Below are 10,934 nucleotides of genomic sequence, written 5' to 3' on the forward strand. Positions count from 1 at the left end.
TGTACCAGATGTGGGCCGGATCTGGGCCGACACTATGTTGCTGTCTGGGAAAGATCTCTTTTGAAAACCATCTTTGGATTTATGTTGTCTGTTTCTGTCAATGTTGTGTGTCTATGTATTGCAAACGTCTCTGTCCTTTACAGTTTCTCCTTGCTCCAGTTTGCTGTAAGTAAACCTCCTTTACTAATGCTGACTGAACCACAATGACAATCTAATGCCGGGTTCAGACTATACAATATTTTTGTCTGTTACGATAGTCACTCTGTCAGATTATGCAATTTTGGTTCCTAAATTCTTGTCGTGTTGTTGACAAACAACATTTCAGACTACACATTGCTTCCCGACAAGTTATTGCTTGCAGTCTTTAATGATGTGTGTGATGTCATCAAGAAGGTGGAACTATCGACTGACAGGTATTGTGAGCATAAACAAACAATGGCTACCGAAGCGGTGTGTTTTGCTCTGGATATCTTGTCATTAGAAAAACTATCAAAAAGAAAGAAAAACCTGACAATGGACATGTTCCTAGATTGCACAAAGAGGACAAGTATAGAATTTTCAAAAAGAACTTGAGGTAAAATATATATTGTGACGGGTCTCCTACTCTTCATGCTACTTCCGGCCAGTGGGTGAGGCTAGGAGGCTCATCAATGGAACGATGTCGACATGTTCTTCCCTCGATAAAAGTTTAGGCTGTGTTAGTGTTGATTGAGCTTGCTCCTGGTTGCTTTGTGTTTGATTTTGGCTTTCGTTTTTTATTTGTTTTGGAGTATTTTGTTTTCTATCTTTGGTACATCCCTGCACCAGACATACATTACAGATGACCATGTTTTCTTGTTTTTATATATTTTTCTATTTATGTTAAGAAATTTTAATTCTTGCAAACCAACTCACTATGTCCTCCATTCATTTGACATTTTCGTGACAAATATGGGGGCTCGTCCGGGATCTGAACCCGGGACCTCTCACACCCATATTTGTCATGACCGGCTCCAAGCCGTGACAAATGAAAGGAGGACAGAGTAAGGTTGGTAAGGTTGCAACCAAAAATATTTATTAACTTAAGTAGAGAAATATATAATACAAAAAAAAAAAAAACGTAATCAAATACAATTTCTGTCAGACACATGATGTACAAATGTCAGACAGAACAATATTTAAAACTAATAACAAGGTCAAAGTAAACAAACAGAAGCCAAAGCCAAACACAAAACAACCGTGAGCAAGCTAGCACACCCCCATACCAACAAAGCCTAAACGTTTATAGAGGGAAGAACGGGTGGACATCGTTCCGTTGATGAGCCTCCTAGCCTCACCCACTAGCCGGCCATAGTAGAAAGAGTAGGAGTAATAGTAATAGTAAGAGTAATATTTTTTTATTTTTAGCCAGTACTAAAAATAAATGTAGCCTACTCACCAATATGCTGAAGCACCTCCGATATCATTCATCTTTTTTCACTCTGTCATGGTTGTCCCTCGAGGAAACATCATAAGGTCGGAGTTCTGCCATAGCTCCACAAATCTTTCCTCCTTTGCACAAATACCATCATCTCTCTTTCGTTTCGCCATGTTTGAAAGCTGTGTACGGAAGAGCTTCGGGCTAAAATCGTGTAGTCTGAACCCGGCATAAGGCAGGGAATCTCAACTCTGGCTGCGTTCCAGTCCACTTTAAGACACGCTCTTGCGAACTTCCCTAGCACTTCCCCTCGTGGGAATCCCTGCCATTTTGAAGTGCGTTCCACTTCGTGAATTGGACGAGGGAAGTTTATATGGACAGACCCTCGCTCCCTCAATTTTGACTGAGGGAGCAAGTCTACTTCACATGTACACTTCAGGCAGCTCCATATACCACAATGCAACATGATTGTTCCAATGCGCGTTCCAATTCCGCCTATTGCAAAGGTTCCGCCAGTAGTGGGCACTCATGCAACATAAGCAATGACGTACATCCGAGTGAACGAGACGGAGGGAAGTTAGCGAGTGAAGGGCTTGACTATTTTGGACTGGAATGAGCCTCTGTCCCTCAAGGTCCACTTTCCTGCAGTTTTGCTCCAACCCTAATCAGACACACCTGAACAAGCTAATCAAGGTCTTCAGGATTACTAGAAGGTTATAGGCAGGTGAGTTTGATCAAGGTTGGAGCAGGACAGTGGAGGGCCAGAGATGAGAACCCCTGATCTAATGTATATTACCCAACATTGTTTTGTTCTTTAATCAAAACTCTTGTGCACTTTAACTACGCTGAACAAATCCATATTTATGATTTCTCTCAGAAAGGAGACACAAGTGCAGGAAAATACTCTAAATACTCTAAATACTCTGGAAATACACCCTAGCAAAATGCTGAATTATTTTGTGATATAGTCGTCATCATACATATGATCATCAGAAACGAAGGAAACTGCTGAGTTTATATTGTTTGTCTGATCTGAGTGGTCAGTTCCTCATGGGTGCTAAATGTTATCTAGCCATGAAGATGGTTTCATGATTTCTCTCCATCCCAAACTCTTGTTTTCTTAAAGGGTCATGAAACCCCAAAACACATTTTTTGAGATGTGAACAGATATGTACAAGGCTGCACATCACTGAAGACATTAAAAGCACTCATAAATATTATCAATTATGGCGCTTTTCCACTACACAGTACCAGCTCGACTCGACTCGCCTTTGTTTGGTTTTCCACTGTGTAAAAGTTGTACCTATACCTGCTTCCAGGTACTTTTTTTCGTATCACCTCCGGCAAGGTTCTGAGCGAGCTGAGGCGATACTAAAATGTGACATGAAAACACGGCAGACTGCTGATTGGTCAGAGAGAATAGTCACTATTCACTGCGTCATCATTGCACGTGCCAGACGCGATTTCCTCCATTGACCTGTGTGTGTGTGGGTAGCGGGTCAGGTGTGTGTCGCGTAGAAGATTACGTCACGCCAGTTTCCTGCGGCGTCGCTATGACGACCAGGTACTATTGTGGAGGTACTATCTGCAATGGAAAACAGAGCGAAAAACGAGCCGAGCCGAGACGAGTCGAGTCGAGTTGAGCTGGTAATGGAAAAGCGCCATAAGTGGAAATTGGTTATTTTTGCATTTTTCCAAGCAATTTCGTTCTTCCAGGTTGAAAAGTGAAGTCGAGGCACCGTCAGGGAATGCGAGGTAGAAGCGCCTTTGGAGTGTGTGATTGAATCGTGACGTAGAATCGCGCTGCAGCCAATCAAACACTCCGAAGGCTGCATTTATTCATGAGAAAGATCTCGTTGAGATCGTATCACAGTGGAGAATTCAAAAAACCATTGGCGCGCATGCCATGAGAGTTGCTAATGTTGCTTGCAATGCGGATCATATAGTAGATATACTGACCGGAGCAAACGCATTTACTTATTTCATATCCTCTAGTGCTCTAAACATGAACCAGCAGCGTGTGTGTGCACATGTCTTCTTCAAATGAAATATATCTGCAAATAAGTACGTCTGATCATGAACACGATGACACGATGGATTATTCTGATACACAGAAGACAATTATGTAAACCGACAATTCAAAGAACAATGGATAAAAAAGTAACCATGCCTTTATTATTTCTGTTAAACTGACACGTCATTTGTTCAGAGACTGTAGTGCTGGTAAATGTAATGAAAATATAATTATTAGACCTTTTAAATGTTCTTCCGCGTTTCTCCCTCGTTTAGGCAGTTTGTTATAGGGTTAGATTTTTTTAACCCTTAACTCTGTTTTTTTTCTCTCCGAGGTCATATTTTAATATTCATGTGTCTGTATAATGAGTGTGTTGCAGCTCTGTGTTTTATTGGTTGTTGTCTCCCCTTTTCCCACCCTCTACTCTCCCACTTTTCCACAGTTTACACGCCAATTCTTTGAGACTTTTTCCAACTCTGAGGTGTGAGCGTCCAGGCTAAAACAGGGGGGTTTCATGACACTTTAAGCTAGACCAAAAGCTCAATTCTACTCTATCAAAATTATTTTCAACTTGTGGGTAATTTCAAACCCACAAGCATCGACCATATCCTGCTGACTCTTTATGTCTGAAGTGCTGCTCTAAAAAGCTCACTGCATCTCAAACTCTTCCATTTAAACAAATGATAAATAAAAAACAACAGCCTATGAAACTGACGTATCAGAGAGGTCCATCTTTCTCTGGTTCTGTGTGTGTGTGTCCTGATACTTTATGATGCTTTCTGTGTGTGAAATAGAATCATTGTTTCGTCAAGGTATTCTTATTTTGTACAAACAAAATCAATATATTGAGAATATTGTATTATAGTCTTTAAGACATTAAAAGATGTTTATTGAGTTCATTGCTTATTTCTTTTTTAAGAGAATGTTTTCATTATTTCATGACTGCTAAATAAATGACAAGATAATGCTGTCATGTGGCTGAACAAGTTTCTTTTTTATAATAATTTAAGATACAGCAGAACTATTGAAATGCTCAGATATGTGTGTGTGTACGCGTGTGTGTGTGTGTACCTGTTTTTCTATCCCGGTGGGGACTTCAACCTGAATGCACACAGACTCATGGGGACTCGTGTCACAGTGGGGACATAAATTGAGGTCCTCATGGGTACATAAGCTTATAAATCATACAGAATGAGTTTTTTTGGAAATGTAAAAATGCAGAAAGTTTTCTGTGATGGGTAGGTTTAGGGGTAGGGTTAGTGTGTGTGTGTGTGTGTGTGTGTGTGTGTGTGTGTGTGTGTGTGTGTGTGTGTGTGTGTGTGTGTGTGTGTGTGTGTGATGGGTAGGTTTAGGAGTAGGGTTAGTGTAAGGAGATACAATATACCATTTGTCCAGTATAAAAACCATTAAGTCTATGGAGAGTCCCCACAAAGATAGTGAACCACCCTTACGAAAAAAAAGTATACTTCAAGTTCATTTTATGAAGAATACTTGAGTAATGTTCAAGTATATTTTTAAGTATACTTTATGTAGTAAGTATACTAATGTCAATATGTACTAGTAGTAAACTTGTAAGTGTACTATTTTAATACCGCTTGGGACTAAATTGGCCCACTTGAAGTATATGGTAAAATATTGAGTCCGCACACCAGAAAATGCTCCTTGCAATTTTAATGGTTGCTCACCACATGTGACGTTTCGGGCCCAAGCCCTTCATCAGACATGACTGATGAAGGGCTTGGGCCCGAAACGTCACATGTGGTGAGCAACCATTAAAATTGCAAGGAGCATTTTCTGGTGTGCGGACTCAATATTTTACCTCTGCAACTATTTGTCTGCCCAGCACCCAGTTTTATTGTTTTGGATGTGCGTGCTGTACCTTTGAACTTTATTCCACTTGAAGTATATAAAAGTATATGTTTAAGTGTACTATAAGTGTAACAGTAGTAAACTTTAAGTGCACAACTAGTTCATAATTATGTTTCTCATTTGTACTGCAAGTGAACTTATGGGTATACTAGTAGTTTACTATTTTAATACTTGTAGCAACTTTGAAGTATACTCTCAGTAAACTACTAGTTTAGTAGTTTTATACTACAAGTTTACTGAGAGTACACTAAAAGAAAACTTTCTAGTATACTTGCGGTATAAAACTACTAAAACTAGTAGTTTACTGAGAGTACACTAAAAGAGCAAAAATAATATATAAATGGTAAACTATTAGTATGATGTTAAGTTCACTTAAAGAAAACTTGTAGTATAAAACTACTAAACTAGTAGTTTTCTTTTAATGTAGGCTACTCTCAGTAAACTACTAGTTTAGTAGTTTTATACTACAAGTTTTCTTTAAGTGAACTTAACATCATACTTATAGTTTACCATTTATATATTATTTTTGCTTTTAGTGTACCCTCAGTAAACTACTAGTTTAGTAGTTTTATACTACAAGTTTTCTTTAAATGAACTTAACATTATACTTATAGTTTACTATTTATATACAATTTTTGCAGTTGCAGTAGGCCTATACTACTATGTTCAAATGTTATTTTTTATACTTGAAAAATACCTTTAACTCTACTTTAATTTTAAAAACATTTTATTAGCTTGCATCCTTTTTATCAACACTTGAATGTCGGTAAGTTTCATAAAGAAAGGCAACATTTTAAACAAAATAGTTGAGAAAATCACATTTTTGTCAAAGACTACGCCTTGATCAGATTCAGAACGATGATCAAACACAGGTGGAACAGATCGAGTCCGACACCCACACAGCTTCACAGTCGTTTTCTCTTCATGGTTTACGCTTCATTTCATTTGGAAACATTAAGCAGTTTTGATTTACAAGCTGTTTAATGTTTGATGATCACATTATTTTACATTTGAGTGAGCAATCTTCTATCACTTGTTTCAGCTTCTTCTTCTCTTGTATTTTGATCCAGAGATTCTGTACTAGAAGATGTGTCATAGCGCCCCCTACCGTATACCAGTGAAAACATGGGTAGCTGGAAAATTCAGGCAATGGTGGGGAAAAGTTGAATTAAAGTAAATTCCTATGTACACCAGTGGACTAAAATCCAGATACGCAGAATTAGAAACATATCTTTTTTATATAAATATTTTAATCAATATTTTCAAACAAAGTTTCATAAGACTGTATATGAAAAACAATGTAAAAAAAAGTATATTTAATAGGCTACTCGATCAAAAGAGTTAACACAACTACAAGCCAAGTATACTTTGAATAATTAAACTTTTAAGTATATCTCGATCAAAAGATTGAGTACAAGTATAGGCCAAATTTGGACTTTTCTCTCAGTATAAGTCAAGTACACTTAAAGTAAGTGTAATCAAGTATATTTTTGAGAAGTATATAAAATGTAGACTGAAAGTATGCTTTCTTCTTTTTAGTTGAAAAGTATACTAATAGAACAATTGAATAAACTTATTTTCCATGCTTATTTTATTTGATCTATAAGCTCTTCCACCTGAAAGTTTGTTACTATATAAAGCTGAACATGTTAGGCTAGTTCATAAGACGGTGTGTAATATTATGTTTTTAAAAAAGTATTTAATAAGCTACTCAATCAAAATAGTAAACACAAGCACAAGCCAAGAATACTTAGAATACTTAATTATACTTTTAAGTATATCTCGATCAACAAGTATAGGCCAAATATACTTAGACTTTTCTGTCAGTATAAGTCAAGTATACTTAAGTGCAATTTGAAGTATATTTCTGAGAAGTACATAAATTATATTTCTGGGGCCGTATTCACAAAGAATTTTAAGGCTAAAAGTAGCTCCTAACTGGCGAATTTAGGAGCAACTCCTAAAAATAATGGGCGTGTCACTCGTAACTTTAGGACTCCTAATTTTTTTCACTAAGAGTAATTCACGAAGCATTTTAGCCCTAAAAGTAGCACCTAAGTCTGGGACAGCTTAAAAGAAGTCGAGAGGACTCCTAACTCACTAAGACCTATTCACAAACCGCTTTTTGTGGCATTTCACGTTGCGATGTTTTGAAATGCGTATATGCGGCAGCTACAGGAGCTTCCAATCGCGAGGAACAATTTTGCATTGTAGGCATAACTAGGGATGCAATAACGCCACCAACAACAACCAAAACTAGGCTACTCATTGCATGTAAACTAATTGTTTCATTGTGAATCAAATTAAAATGTTCTTCTCTTTGCAAACGTAGGCAGAGGCATATAGTGACAGATTAATTCAATAATGTTGCAAAGATATTGCATCAATCCATATGTTTCATTAGGCTACTAGGCTATTTGTTTTGCCTTACTCTTTATTCATGTAGGCTATTTATTCAGTTATTCATCATCTTCCGTCCTTCGCACTACTTTTGTAGCGCACGCATTCTCAGACCTGTCACCGTCACTCATCATCGTAGGGGAGGTGTTTGGAATCATTCCCGCGTTACAATCATCAGCCAATCAAGGTGGTCACTTCAGTCAAGCTCGTGCATGAGTAATGACGTCATCCATAGCAACGAAGACTCACTCTTAGTTTAGGAGTTGTCATTTTTCTTTACTAAGAGTAGGTCTGAAAGGTGTTGTGAATAACTTTTAAGAGAAAACTCCTAGCTAAAATATTTTAGTGCGATTTAGGAGTACTCCTAGTGGTAAGATAAAATGCTTTGTGAATACGGCCCCTGAGAAGTATATAAAAAGTAGACTGAAAGTATACTTTCTTATTTTTAGTTTAAAATAAGTATACTAATAGCACACTTGAATAAACTTCTTTTTCGTAAGGGCAGACATGTGTGCGTGTGTGTGTGTGTGTGTGTGTGTGTGTGTGTGTGTGTGTGTGTGTGTGTGTGTTTGTGTGAGTGTGTATGTGCGTGCGTGCGTGTGCGTGTGTGTGTGTGTGTGTGTGTGTGTGCGTGTGTGTGTGTGTGTGAGTGTGTATGTGCGTGTGTGTGCGTGTGTGTATGTGTGAGTGTGTATGTGCGTGCGTGTGTGTGTGCGTGCGTGTGTGTGTGTCATTCCTCTGTTTCCCTCAGGATCTCATGTATAATGCATGCAGGTCCTCATGAATATGCTAATTCGCCAGAATGCAGTGTGAGGTGAGAGGGCTTCCCCAGTTCTCTGCTTCTGATGAGAGAGGAGTGTGTGTGAGCGGAGACATGCTTCACAGACACGAGATGAGAAGAGCTGGGGAATGGTATTCAGCAATAAAAATAAGGGAATTCATAAATCTATATCTAAAGAAAGAATGCAGGTAAACGTCATGAGGCTGTAAGCAAGATATACATTGAAATGTGGTTTTCTGATAAACAATGCACAAGGTCTGATCTGACGAGGCCACACACAGCACAGGAAAAATATGTTAAATACAAATAATAACAGCTGAAACAGTTAAAAACTACTTTCAACTTTTAAAAAGGAGATTAAAATGCTTGTCATAAATGAAGTTCTGAAATCATTTGATGTTTTTGGGCACAGATGTATCCATATGTCCTCATCCTCAAATATCATGGACGAAATGACATCTGTCAGTCAGAGCACGTCTCTGCAGAGATCTCGATGAGCTGAGGTACGTCCAGCTGTAGGAGTGATTCAGAAAGGGTCACTTTACACTGTGATGTTGGGCTGGACGGTAGCAATGCTTTGACCAGGCATTCATGCGTTCACATGCTTCTGTCATATGTTTGCATTAAAGCCCACCATATCTTATGATTTTGCCAACTAGATAACTTATGCACTATTATGGGTTTAGTGAGAGTGTTCCAGCACTATTAAAAAAGAAAACTTTTAGGATTAAAACTAGTATTGTTTCTGCAAATTATAATGTTCTTTATAGATTTGTAGTCACTTTTAAAGGGACATATCATGAAAATCTGACTTTCCATGTTTAAGTGCTATAATCTATAATCGGTGCTTCTAACAACCCAGAAAACATGAAAAGACCCAGTAACTGTGTTCTGGTGAGCCTTTCTCTGCAAGCCTGTCAGAAAATGAGCCGGCCAGATTTCTTCTCCTGACGTATGAAGAGGATCTTATTATAATATTAGCGGCCCTTAATCTGCACGTTTACACACACCAGCCGACATTTGGTTCCACGAGCGCCAACAGAGACCAGTTCTAACGCACTGATGAAGATCCAGCAGAGCCTGAAACTGTTCTGTGGTTGAGCACAGACGAGCACTGAACACTATTGACCAGAACATGTCACCGCTGTCTTATAAAGACCTCAGGAATGTGGACACTTGTGGAGAAGTTAAACATGATGATGAGATGATCAGTGTAACTCCACAACAACTACAGAAATGTCTCCACTAACATTCAGAAACTCTTCCTGAGTCTCTCCGTAAGGCTGCACTCGCTACTGGTTATTCTGGGATTCTGGATGAGTGAGATTGGCCTGTTCTGTTATTGCCGGAGTTTCTGAAGCTCGAGTGAAGACTCCGCCCTCTTCTGAACGGAGGCGGAGCTAAAGCTCCTTTGCATTTACAGTTTTTCTCGATTGTTTACACACATTTTCTGAAAGCATGCCTCATATTCTCAGAACTCTACACACAAATCTAAAAAAACACACACAATGGGCAAAACCTCTCAATTCTCCTGCAAAATGAAACTTTACATTCAAAACAATGTTATTTCTTCTCAAAATGGTATTTTGTTTTCAAATGACACACACAAACCATCAGACATTTATAAGAACCAGTTGAACACAGGTGTGCTCAATGTAAAACACTGATGAATGGAAAACACTTCTTCTCCATTCATCATAATGACTTAGGCCTTGTTTTGTTCAGTGTTACACTTACTACAGACAGTACATACATACATAAGTGTGTTGTAAAATATTTGAGAATATTGTTTTTATACTCAGAACACACAAATACACGGTAACACATATATTTTATTTTTCCCACAAAAACAATGTACACAGTGTACATCCCAACCAACACAAAGTTGTACATACAGTGGTCTACATACAAAACAACAGAAGAACTGACTGTATACAGTTACAGTAATAAAATAAAGTCCAGTGTTGGCATCCATTGCTCCATTGAAGAGCTCACCTGTTGAAGAGATCACCTGTCGAAGAGCTCACCTGTTGAAGAGCTCACCTGTTGAAGAGCTCTCCTGTTGAAGAGCTCTCCTGTTGAAGAGCTCACCTGTTGAAGAGCTCACCTGTTGAAGAGCTCTCCTGTTGAAGAGCTCACCTGTTGAAGAGCTCACCTGTTGAAGAGCTCTCCTGTTGAAGAGCTCTCCTGTTGAAGAGCTCTCCTGTTGAAGAGCTGACCTGTTGAAGAGCTGACCTGTTGAAGAGCTCACCTGTTGAAGAGCTCACCTGTTGAAGAGCTCACCTGTTGAAGAGTTCACCTGTTGAAGAGCTCACCTGTTGAAGAGCTCTCCTGTTGAAGAGCTCTCCTGTTGAAGAGCTCTCCTGTTGAAGAGCTCACCTGTTGAAGAGCTCACCTGTTGAAGAGCTCACCTGTTGAAGAGTTCACCTGTTGAAGAGCTGACCTGTCGAAGAGCTCACCTGTCGAAGAGCTGA

This window comes from Squalius cephalus, assembly GCF_949319135.1.
Source record: "Squalius cephalus genome assembly, chromosome: 15".
Classification (NCBI taxonomy): domain Eukaryota; kingdom Metazoa; phylum Chordata; class Actinopteri; order Cypriniformes; family Leuciscidae; genus Squalius; species Squalius cephalus.